This window comes from Parasteatoda tepidariorum, chromosome 5 (genome assembly GCF_043381705.1).
Source record: "Parasteatoda tepidariorum isolate YZ-2023 chromosome 5, CAS_Ptep_4.0, whole genome shotgun sequence".
In the NCBI taxonomy this organism is placed as follows: domain Eukaryota; kingdom Metazoa; phylum Arthropoda; class Arachnida; order Araneae; family Theridiidae; genus Parasteatoda; species Parasteatoda tepidariorum.
The window spans coordinates 61,281,064-61,293,921 of NC_092208.1; the positions used below are offsets into that span (position 1 = coordinate 61,281,064).

At 27.1% G+C, this 12,858-nt stretch overlaps 1 protein-coding gene across 3 annotated transcripts in view; it reads right to left on the minus strand.

Annotated features, from left to right (window-relative positions):
• LOC107440397 (irregular chiasm C-roughest protein) overlaps positions 1-9,825 on the minus strand; it is a 437,750-nt gene extending 427,925 nt beyond the window's left edge. For 2 of the 3 annotated variants that reach the window (XM_071181525.1, XM_071181523.1), the window contains exon 1: positions 9,312-9,825. The gene's annotated coding sequence lies outside the window, so the exon portion shown is untranslated. The remainder of the gene's footprint in view (positions 1-9,311) is intronic. The other variant, XM_043046457.2, reaches the window with a different exon arrangement.
• Positions 9,826-12,858: the final 3,033 nt, after the last annotated feature.

Here is a 12,858-nt window from a genome sequence, read left to right on the forward strand (position 1 = left end):
ATTCAAATTAAAAAAGATTCGGAATTACATAACCAAAAAATTTTTGTAGATAAAAAAAAAGCGAATTCGACTAACTTTTGAAATTAATATCATTAATTCCCCTTTATCTCTAAAAAAAATTCCGTTTCACGTCAATAGTTGAAAAGCAACCATCGAAAAAACTTGTTTATATAATGTTTAATCAAGCTATGTTTTTTTTTTTTTAAAAAAAACGCAATTGTGAAAACCACAAAGAAATATTAATTACATTACATTTAAATGCATATTTCGCAAACTTTCAAGCCAAGATACTTAAAAGCTTAAATATATTTTAAATACACTTGCATTAAAAATAAACAATATATGGATTAAAATTTCAATACAAAAAAAATTTGATTTTTAAAGCGATTTATTAGTATTTTAAAGCCTTTTTTACACAAATTAAGCACAATAAAATTAAAAAGCATAAAATATAATGTTATTTTGTATTTCTTATATTAGTTTCGAATGATTACTTATAAAACAAGAATTTTTTCAAGAAACATTATTTAAAGAACATATTTGATGCGAAATAAATCTTCTTTTCAGCAAATAATCTGCTTTCTAATCCTCTTAAGAACATATATCATTTAAGTAACATGCAAAACTTCCGAAAACACTTCTGCGTGCTCTCATAAATGTTTATTATAAAACAGAGGATTTTACTATTTTAATAAGTATGTCTTAAATTATATTTAAGCAGTTAAGTTCTCAAATTAAATTCTATAAAAATATTCATTCATTTTATTTATAAAAAGAAACAAAAACATCGCATGTAGAGTTCAGGATTTAGAGAAAATTAAAAGTAGTTTTTCATTTAAAAACAAACATTTAAGGTTTTAGGATTTTATTTAAAAACATATATGATTTATCATTTCAGTAATCATCGTAAACATTAATTTCTTTCTCCGAGCAAGGATATTTTTAGTGTATTAAAATACAGTGCCAAAATTAAAAATCTAGCATTTAATTACATAATTTTATGCTGCGATTACTTCTTTATAAGTTATATATGTAGTTAAAAATATTTAATATTTTCCCAGTTCCGCGTGACATCAATTTAATTATGTACTCTGTTGTTTATTAATTCATTCTAAATGTGATAGGTTTGATTACTTTTATACTAAAAATGGGTAATTTGGTTTCTCCTTTTATATTTCTCCCCTAATTAAGTTATTAATATAATATTAATTATGGATCGTTTTACAGAGATGAGTCAGAATGTTTTTTTTTAAATAAAATTCTGATACTGTTTATTTTTGTTAAAAAATTCATATGGCATAATTTTATTTCATTTGCATATATTTGAATATAACCTGGTAGGCGGAACTAAACCAAACGATTTTGGTTTTATTTTACATTAAACTACCTCCTGAATTGTAAACGGTTTAAAACTATGCAAATAACGTACATTTGCTGAGATAAAACTTAATACGTTTGCAAAAAAAAAAAAAAAATAGTCAGTGGGTTAGTATACAAAAGAATCATTTGCTATCACATTCACTAGTCAGCGGGTTAGTATACAAAAGAATCACTTGCTATCATATTCACTAGTCAGCGTGTTAGTATACAAAAGAATCACTTGCTATCATATTCACTAGTCAGCGGGTTAGTATACAAAAGAATCTCTTGCTATCATATTCACCACAATACTTGAAGAATTATTAAAGAATTAATTGGCATTAAATACACAGTAAAACAACAGGCAATTTTTTTTAATTTGCAATGTGGCTAATAACAGGGAAGAATATGTCAAAAACTTAAAAAACTCTCCTTACTTATTTTAATTTTTAAGAACAATTATAATAAATGTTAATGTTAGAGTTTTCTAAAACAAACGATTATTTTACATCAGATAATTCTTTTTTAATTTAAAAAAATAACAAAGCGTCTTTTCTAAACTAAAGCCTGTTATTTATGCCAAACACATTCTGGACTTTTTCTTTCAATGCAAATTGTATTTATTTTGAAAGCAAAACACATTTTGTTCGTAAAGACTTCTGTATATATTAACCCATTCCATCCGACTAATGACTCCCTCTTCAAATAATAACAGAAAATTCGAAAACGAAGATCTTTTAAAAGGGGCGTCCCGAGAATTACTAACGATCAAGACTCCAATCTTCTGAACTCATTAAAAGAAGCTATCTTCCCTTTTATAGTTTCCCTGCTAGAATTTTGTAAGAATTCAGTCTTCTCTTAGCACTTGACTGAAAGACAGAAAAGTATATTGTTTATTTCTTAGAAAAGATGTTATAATAATTAAGCCTTTGGAAGTATTTCGCGTTTCCAAGAATGCGACTGCGCGATTTTAGAATGTTCAACCTTACATGATACAGCGTGTTTAATTAATGTGAATGCAGTTCTCATTTCTTATTTAGAAGTAATCTTAATTAGCTCTTGGCTTATATCCAGAGTTCTTAATTCGGAACATGGAATATGCATTTTGTATAAATAAAATTAAATGCATTGAATTCGGTAATAAAAGTATATGGCATTGCTAGGGTGTACTATGGCATTGAATTGGAATGTTATCCGGTAAAAGATTTTGAGAATTCATTCTCACAAAACGATAATTGAATTAAATTGTCTTTATTGTAATTAACTCAATATTTAAATGAAATATTTGATTTAATTTTATAAAGGAATTGAATAATATTCAAAAACTTACAAGTAAAAAGGTTTAAACTATATGAGTAAATATTTATAAATTTTTATTAAAAGTGCATAAGCAAACCACACATACCACGTTACATGCAATACGCAATACATGATAAGGCTTATATCCAGAGTTCTTAATTCGGAACATGGAATATGCATTTTGTATAAATAAAATTAAAGGCATTGAATTCATTCGGTAATAAAAGTATATGGCATTGCTAGGGTGTACTATGGCATTGAACAGATTAATTAACAAACATTTAACATATTAAATATAATTTTTTGCAAAGATGATAGAAGATACATATTTATTTTCTCATTTTCTAGCATTTTACTATACATCTTTAAAAACAGCAGATATTAAATAAGTTGTATATTATATTCACTATCGAACTAATGGTCACTTATATTATGCCTTTCTAATTAATAAACCAAATGAATCTTAACCGTTTACTTCAAACTGTTTAAGATTTCTAGTTTTTATGCGGCGAAAAAAGCTCAGAAAGTTTCTCTACCAAATCGGTTGTTAAAAGCCGGAGTAACTCATCTAGGTAAGCGGCCACTCACTCCAGTAATCACCGCTTAAATTAGAAGTTAAACTTTCTACTTTCAGTAATATTTTTTTCAAGATTTTTGTGAATGGAAACAATTTTTTGAGTATTTTACCAATATTCGTATATAAAAAAATTGCATTGGATAAAAAACGAAACCGCATAAATTAAAAACCATTCAGTTCTAAACTCTTTTAGAAAATGATTTTTAACTATAAAATTATTTTAGACATTGTACAAGTCAATTTACCTGTTTTTTACTTGCTGTGCGTAATAAGACGTTTTTAAATAACTGTAATATAAGACGTTTTTAAATAACTGTCATTATGAACTAAGATATTTTCTTCCATTTGACTCATTTATTAAAACAATATTATTCATTCATTTAAAACAATATTATTCATTCATTTAAAACAACATTAATACACTTTTATTAAACACTATTTGTGCATTTATATAATCTATTATTATTTGCAAATACCAATACCAACGTAAATATCTATATTTATAAATACGAGTTGCTATTTAGTGCAATTGTAAATATAAATGGAGACAAAAAATGTCTGGTAAAATTATCCTTTTGAATGGTAATGAGATTTCTCGTGAAAAAACAAAAACAAACATAATTCTAGTTAATTAAACTAGAATATACAGTATTCAAACTATTCTTTTGGTAATTTTTTCCGTTCTTATACTAGCGTTTTACAGGGAATTCTGGCTTAGAAAATTACCATTCTCATTATTACATGTTTTTGTAAAAAATAGAAAACTGAACAGTAAATTTAACGGAATAGATCTTTCTTATGTCATGCTCTAAGGTATCATGATAAATTTATTAAATTTTATTATATATTACAAAATCCTTTTTTACTGATAATTTTACCAAAACCATTACCAAAGCATTTCGGTAAGAACTACCGAGCTGTTTTGGAGACTTTTTTTCCCTCTGTGTAGATATTAGCGTTGTTATCTAATATCATACATTGTAACTTTTGGAATCGATTTAAACTTACATTAGTTTTTACTATTTTTATATAGCAAGGAATGCCTTACACTCTGTTCAGCAAACATATAAATTAATTTAAATAAACATTTATTAAACATGTTATAAACATTTAATTTAAATAAACATGTGCTCCGGTAGCGCCATTAGTTAAGGCACCGCTAACACCGCTAGTGGATAACTGATGGTCGTAAGTTCGATCCTGGTCACCGTCAAAACTACTGGCGTGTATACGCAGATAGGTGCACGTTAAGTTTATAGTGGCTTAAATTCCTCTCGTTGGTTGCGAAAAGAGGGGTACCTGACCATGGTCATCTGACTTCGTCTACGTGATATTCCTGTCACAACCGTTAAAAAATGTCACAAGGTGCTTTGCCATGGCTGGGTGGGTGGGAGCATTACATGTTGAGTTAATAAAAGCTAATTCATTACAATTTGATTAGGTAATTTGTGTGTAAAATTTACAAAGTATTTAAAACTATATCTAGTCTGTAACAATAAACTAATTGTTACAAACTATTCTGTACAATAATGTTCCGTAATTTTAACAAAATTAAATTTATTTAGAATAATTGTTATATGAATATATATTTTTTTATTAAATTTCGATATTTTCTAAAACCTTAAAATTGTTGTATGCTAAAAAATTCTTTTAATTATTCTCAGTTCTTAGAATAGTTACCAGATAAATTTTAAGATTTGATTACGAAACAGATTGTTTCGATTTAAATTTCTAAAACTAAATCATTCTTACAAATAAGAAATAAATAAACATATTTCAAATTTAATCTAATATGTTGTATGATTCTTAGAGAAGTTCATTAGATGTTCAGAATAGAATTTTTAAAAGAATGTATAATTAAATTATACATTTATCAAAGCATTATTATTATAAATTAGAAAAATTCTAAGCAATAATAAATTAAAGCCGATTTTAATTGAAGTTTTACTAAACCCGCAAAAGTTTTGCATTAAAATAATTTTTAACTGTATTGTCCCCGTCTCAAATTTATAAGCACTTAGTTTAAATTTAACAACGTATTTTTTAAAAAAAATTTAATTTAAACATTGTTTTCAAATGAACCTAATTAAATTTAAATTGCACGAGATTTTAAAAAATGGCACTTGAAATCTAAATTCGATAGCAACAAATTAAATTCCAAAAACAAACGTATAAAAATAAAAGAATTCTATGCTAAATTATTATCTAAGTCTTTCTTTTAACATTAGATCCAAACATAGTATTTTAACGAATTTAAGCCCCATATCGTAATCCAAGTCTTTCTCTCAGTCCAATTGCATCTAGGGTCTGTAAGGTACTCGACAATCAGAAGTAGATTACAGAACGCGATGACAAGCCGTGGTTGGTAGTTGAGCGCTAGACTGAATAATTTCGTTTCCTGGCTAATGATGGCAGACTACAATTGTAAGGGTGGAATGCCGTGTGAGCTAGTACAGCATGCAGCCAGTTGAGGACATAGGAACATGATTTAGGTTTGTCACCGAATGGCAGAACATAGGCACAACTTAGGCCTATCATGTATGACCGGCTTTCAAAACGGATTGTGTCCTGATTTAGGGAAATGGTTTCGGGAATATAGTACTAGAATGCTTGTTCTAGTCAGGGAGGAAGTAGTTTAGATTTAGAGGCATTTGGAAATGATTCATATTTTGACAAGCGCATATAGAATATATTGAGAATTTGATTTTTACAAAATATATTGCAGATTGATCTTTTCTTTTTCTTCAGAAAATGATAGTAAAAATTAGAGTGAATTAGGGTTTTACAAATACAAATAAGATAGTTTGGAAAAATAATTTAAGTTGTTGAATAAGTGAAAACCTAACCACACAGTTAGAGATTTTGCCGATTTATGTCGATTTGCTGTAAACTTTATATGGTGCTAAGTAGAATTATAGTAGCGTGCAAACTCAACCAATCTTAAATTTATGCAATACTTTGGTTCAATTTGAACTGAAAATGGTTTAATTTAACATATTTTTTATCTCGACACAAACTAGCACGATATAAGGTTTAAGGTACTAATACTATGGTTTAACGATAGACTGATTATTTTGAGAATCTAAAACTATAATACCTTAAAAAGTTAACGGAATTTATCTTGTTGAAAAATCTGACTTAATCAAATGCTGCCAGCATTTAAGAAGGTGGAAAGGTTCGTGAAGAATTACATGAGAATAGTTTGACATGTAAATTAAGGTTTAAGTTTTAAATTATAGAATCAAGGATTAAACACTATTTAATATCAGCATTTTAATTATCATCAACGGTTGAATTAGATATAATCTATTAAATAAAAAAGAATTACTGTCTATTGATTTGTGACATAAATTACTTATACTTGCAATTCAAACAATTTTTCAAGTGGTTTGCGAAAAATATGTTTTTTTCTTTAAATATTTTTTTCGGCTAAATTCTATTTATGAACGGTTTTATTGTAAAAATAGAGGTCACGTTATTTTTTGAGCAATTATATTTGATTGAATGTAAATTTTAAAAGCCAAAGAATCGGATTTGGCTATTGAGGTAAAATTCAAATGTTACTAGGAAGGGCATATTGAGATCGCGGGATTGTTTTATTTATAAAAAAAAATCCCCCATCGATAATTTTATAGTTTGGGTAAAATAAAGGTAGAAAATATTTTTTTCGGTTACTAATTTTTTTTTAAATAGGTCAATCAATTTTTTATGTGTCGATATTTTTGACTTTTTTTAAGCAATTTGATAAGAAATTTTGTTTGTTGAGTTACCCATTTACTCACGATAGATTTAACTTAATTTTTTAATTATTTTCTTTTGCAACATCTGCATTTGAATTTTACTCAAACAAATTTACATTTTTAGACAAGTATTATTTTGGAGATAAAACGGAATATGTAATGAAAAAAGGAGTTTCGCAATGATACCGCACTGTAAAAAATTACGTATCATATTACGGTAAAAAGTATCAGCATTGAGGATGTCGGTATTTTTTACTGTAAAATTTATTTTGATTGGAACATGACACGGAACAAAAAAAAATCTGATATGCAGTAACTTTTAAAGTAATCACTACGGTAAAATCACTGAATTACTCAATTTAAATAATACTGGTATACATAGTAAGCATAGATTTCATGGTACATAGATTTTATGGTCTGGTAAAAAAACGTGTAAAAGCAAATATTAATAAATTGTGAATTCCTTCTTTATAAACATTTAATGAAACTTTGCGCCATGATGGTACTTTGGTTAAAATACCGAGCTTTCATGGTGAGGGAATGGGGCTCCACCCTGTAAGTGACTTGAATTGCCTTTCCAGGTTAGATCGGTGGTTGCTAGATTGTTTTGAAATAAAGGCGGCCGGTGCATCATGTTGCCAATCATCATACCGTCTTCCTCGAGATTGAGTAACCTTAACCTCTATTGCGTTCCTTACTGCTGCAGAATGTTTAATTATATTTTATACAATTATAATTATTATATATTTTTTTACGTATTTTATTATATTAAGATTAATATGTTTTGGTCCAAGCAGAGTTGTTAAGGTTGGTTTTTCAGAAGATGTATGCAATTACAAGGACTGTGAGATCACTTTTAAATGTTTCTATCAGATTAACTACATCTTCCTAAGTTTACAATTCCGTCACGTTTCATATTTGTTCCGAGTTATAAATATTTGGCTCAATAACCAAAAGTGTTTCTACTGCGCCTAGGTCAATATTAAAAATCTGATTTATATTAAGTACGCTATTTCTAAATATAGGTTTATAGCAGGAGATTATTATAGGAGGTTTATATGATGTTTAATAGGAATTAAAATCCTGTTAGTTTCGAAATCTCCTTCATTATTGAAGAATTATTCTTAAACTATTTAGTTATTGTAAATATGCAATTTAGCAAGTAAACTTATTTTCTAACTTAACAACCAATGGGATTGCGGAAAATTTTATTTATTTTTGTAATTAGCAGATTTTTAATTCAATTACTAATTATTTTTGAGTATCATGATCATTATCAATGCATGATCATTATCAATAATCTTTTTAATTTGGTTAATTGTGGTGTGTAATTGGTGAGGAAGACGATTGTAAAATGTGCAATCAAATTTAACCAAATGTAATGCATATCCTACAGCTTATTTTAGGGCTGGTTTTATTCATGCTATATGCAAGATTGATTTGTCAGGAATTTGACTATAATTTAGAAATATGTTTTTGTTTTAATGTTTTTCTTTTAAAAATTGGAATTAGATTTTTGCCGAGCAAAATTACACTGCATGCCATCAAATGAATTTATTGCATATATTAGATAGGGAGTTATAATTAGATATAACACTAGTTATAAGCAAATTAAAGAAACTATGAAAGAAGGATTTATTAAGATTTATAGGAGGATTTATTAAGATTTATAGAAAGTAAAAAGAATTGTTAAAGCATTATTTTTTCAAAAGTAACTTAATTTTCTTGCATGTTGCAAATATATTAGAAAAATGATTAAATTATAGAACTTTTTAATAAGACTACTTTTTAAAGTAATGAATTCTCAAAAATTATCAAAACATGATTAATTACTACGAACCACAATTAGAATCATCAGGCAAAATTTAAAAAAAAAATTGTTAAAATTTTTATTTATGGCTTATAAAATTTGAGTCCCAGTTTGTCATATGTATATATGGATATCATTAAAATATAGTACTCAAACCAAATGCAAATATGTCATTGGAGAACATACAGTAAGAGTATAAAAAATGATTCTATTAAATCAGTGTCATTATGTTTTAAATAGCTGACACGCGGAAAAAGTGACTTCATTATCAAGAAAAAAGGGACAATATTTTTATTGCCCAAAGGTGTTTTAAATTAAATATGGATATCTTAAATAGAAATTGCGAAATAAAAAATTTGATGATTAAGACTAGATGTAAATGTACCTAAGAAAGCAAAAGTATATTAAAATTTAAAACCTAATAATAAGCAATCAACCTAAATATTATTTAAAGCAACTGGGGAAGCATTAAAAAAAAGCATTATATTACAAAACACCGAATAAATGACAATAAATGTGAACTTACCTTTAATATGTTAACTGTAACAATGTTTAATTCACTTGTTTGCTCTTTTTTCAAAGAATCAAAGAGACTGATAACTTTTATTGGTTACAGTCGAATAATAATGAGAAAAGTAAAAAACCAAAACTCAAGGAAAATAAATCAAAATAGCACGGCACTGTTGTTGTAAATAATTAATGGCACCAGGCGACGATTCAAAAATTATTCAAAACAAATCCATTAATGTTTCCAGTTTATCACTGATAAGCATAATTTTTTTTTTTATTCAAACAGATTCGAAATATTCCAAAAAGAACAAAACAAAATAAAAATGCAAGAATTATAGTATTTGCAAATACGAAGAAACACAAACAAAACACTATTTCAAGCGGCTCGCTTTGATTTAGTTTTTATTTTTAAAAATTTAATTATTTTCTCTAACAACCACAATCTTAACAACCTCAAAGGCGTGGGAAAAATGCTCCGCTCCAATGACGCAAGGAGATCGGTGCGCTCGGGAGGTTCGAGCGATTCTGAAGCAAGATTTTCGGACGTAGCGCGCTCGAGCCAAATTGGTCTGCCGGCTGGCGCCCCCTGACGGCGGCCTTGGTTCACGGCCGAGAAGAAAATCTGGCGGTCGCGTGCCCCTTTTTTTTATCCTTATTATTGTGATCTTGTTCCTCTTTCTTATTCTCTCTTGGACTCGGTTCTCTTTATTCCCTTCTCCGTAAGATTTTAAACTAAATAGTATGTGTTGTTTCCACATTTGCGTACATTTTTTTCACTCGCTTTTCTTTTTTTTCATTTTTTGGAAACAGTGGATGAAGGTTTATTGAGCACTGACTTGATTTATATGTAAGTGAAATATATATGCGCGTTTAATAGGCAAATCCTCTTTGCTCTCTTTCTCGCATGATTTAAAAGCAAATGATATTTGTTGTTTCACCCATATTACATTTGCGTACATTTCTTTCTTTTTTTCTCTCTCTCTCTCTCTCTCTCTCTCTCACTCTCACTCTCTCTCTCTCTCACTTACCCTTTTTGTAAAAGTATACAAAAGCTCTATTCAACACTAACTTAAAATTCAATTTTTACAGAAAAATACATTTTAAAATCATACATACGCTTAACAGTATTCGCTTTACATCCTTGATGACATTGTTTGAAAGCAAATGATTTGTGTAGTTTCTCCCGAATTAAATTTTTCTCTCTCATTCCATTTCTCCATGTATCTATCTTTTTCTGTTCATGTGACTGCTGACAAAAATTCTATAAAATACCACTCAAAAATCAAAATTCTTTAATTTTTAGGGAAATATTTAATGAGCTATTCTTTTTTTGTTTGTCTGTGCATGATTTAAAAGTGAATGATGATATTTGTTGTTCCTCCCACTAAATACAAAAGCATTACAAATGCATACATTTTTCTCCTTGTGTTTGTGTGGAGTGGTGGTCATAAGTACTATTAAACACAAACTTATGGTTTTTGCTCAAAATATATTTAATAAGCTTCCATAAAGTGATGTATGGCATAAATTACTTTTAGTTAATCCACTTGAAACGAAACATAAGACAAGAGAAAATTAAAATAAGCTTGCCTAAAGCGATTTATGGCATAAATTACCTTTAATTGATCCACTTGAAACGTAACATAAGACAAGCGAAAATTAAAATAAGCTTCCATAAAGCGATGTATGGCATTAAATACTTTTAATTAATCCACTTTACACGTAACATAAGACAAGAGAAAATTAAAATATACTTGCATAAAGCGATTTATGGCATAAATTACTTTTAATTAATCCACTCGAAACGTAACATAAGACAAGAGAATATTAAAATATACTTGTATAGAGCGATTTATGGCATAAATTACATTTAATTAATCCACTTGAAACGTAGCATAAGACAAGAGAAATTTAATTTACTATACAAAATATCTTTTCAATTGCATTAAGTTTTACACTGTTTTTAGTATCTTCATATAGCTTATTAGTTGCCTGTAACTTAAGGTCTTTCAAATGATCATCTGATTTATGCTTATTTTGAATATTTCTTGAAAAGAGAAATAAAGGAACCCTCTCTAGAAAGGGGATATTTGTACAAAGGATTAAACTTACTATACTCGTAATTATGAAATTTAATATTATTAGAAACACAAAATTATTTCTAAGGAATATACTTATTTCTAAGGTATATAAGATAAAATTTCTAAGGTATATAATAAAAAATTTCTGAGGTGTATGAGATTTGTTGTTTCGTATCGATAATAATGAGCACCAAACTTTATATCAATAATAATGTTTCTTTTAAATATTATTAGAAAACAAATATCTTTTCAACTATAATTTCAGTTATAAATACGTATTAAAAAGCAACTGTAAATTGTAACTTTTCACAATGAGAAAAAAAAGTCTGGTCGAAATTACCTGATAATAGTAAAATTTACCGTATTTCTAGCTCCAAGGGAACACCTAAAAACTCAGTAATCTTTTGCGAAAGACCTTTTGCAATGAATTTTTTAAAATTAACTATAAAAAATAGTTTTATAATATGTGATAATTTTAATTTGATAGTTTTATTAAACGTTGTAAAACTATATTAGAGCATGATATAAAACCATTTATTTGGTAAAATTCACTTGTCAGTTTTATATATTTTTACAAATTGTGTGGTACAATAACTTATAATTAATTAAGAACAATAATTTTTAAAACCAGAATTTCAGGTAAAATGTTATCATATGAACATAAAAACTGCCAAATGAATAATTTTAATACTCTATATTTTTGCTTTACTAATCAGATTTTTTTAAGCTGAAATATCATTATGTCATTACTATACAGTACGGTAATTTTAATAGAATTTTGTATTAATAAACAAAAATAATCATTACCTCTGGACAGAAATAAAGCATGTACAAAATAAAAGTTTCTCATGAATATTTCTAAAATTTGTCACGAAATTTCAAAATAGTTGATCAGAATTTAGTTCTCAAGAATTGAAATCAAGATTTTGAAAAGCAGCTAAAGATTTGAAATAATTTAATTTAAAATTACATCAATTAAAAATGATACAAATAATTATCTATATTTAAGATTTTAATTCGAATTGAATTGAATAGAAAATATGGTTTAAGGGAAAATATGGTTAAAAATTCTAAATAGCTAAAATTTGATTCTGGGTTTAAAATCTGTTGGTTAAAAGTGTATTTTTATATTTAATATTATAAATGAATAGCGATAAAGAAGCTTTCAATATTTTTGATAATGGAACTTTTACATTTTACATTAAAATATGTTTGTTAACAAAACATACCTTTAAAAAAAAGATCAGGAAGTACTTCTTTGTGCTTAGAAAGTTTTTTTATATAAAAGAAAAACTTTTTCAATTTCTAAATCGCCTAATTAATGCAACAAAGAGAAGAAAAGAAGACCAAAAATAAAAAAGAAAGACAACAAAAACTATTTTTTTATCAAATTTTAAGATTTATTTCTTTACTAAAAAAGCTTGGAGCGTAATGTTGTTTTGTCGACAACAATAAGTTTTCCTTGTTTCTTATATTTGTTTC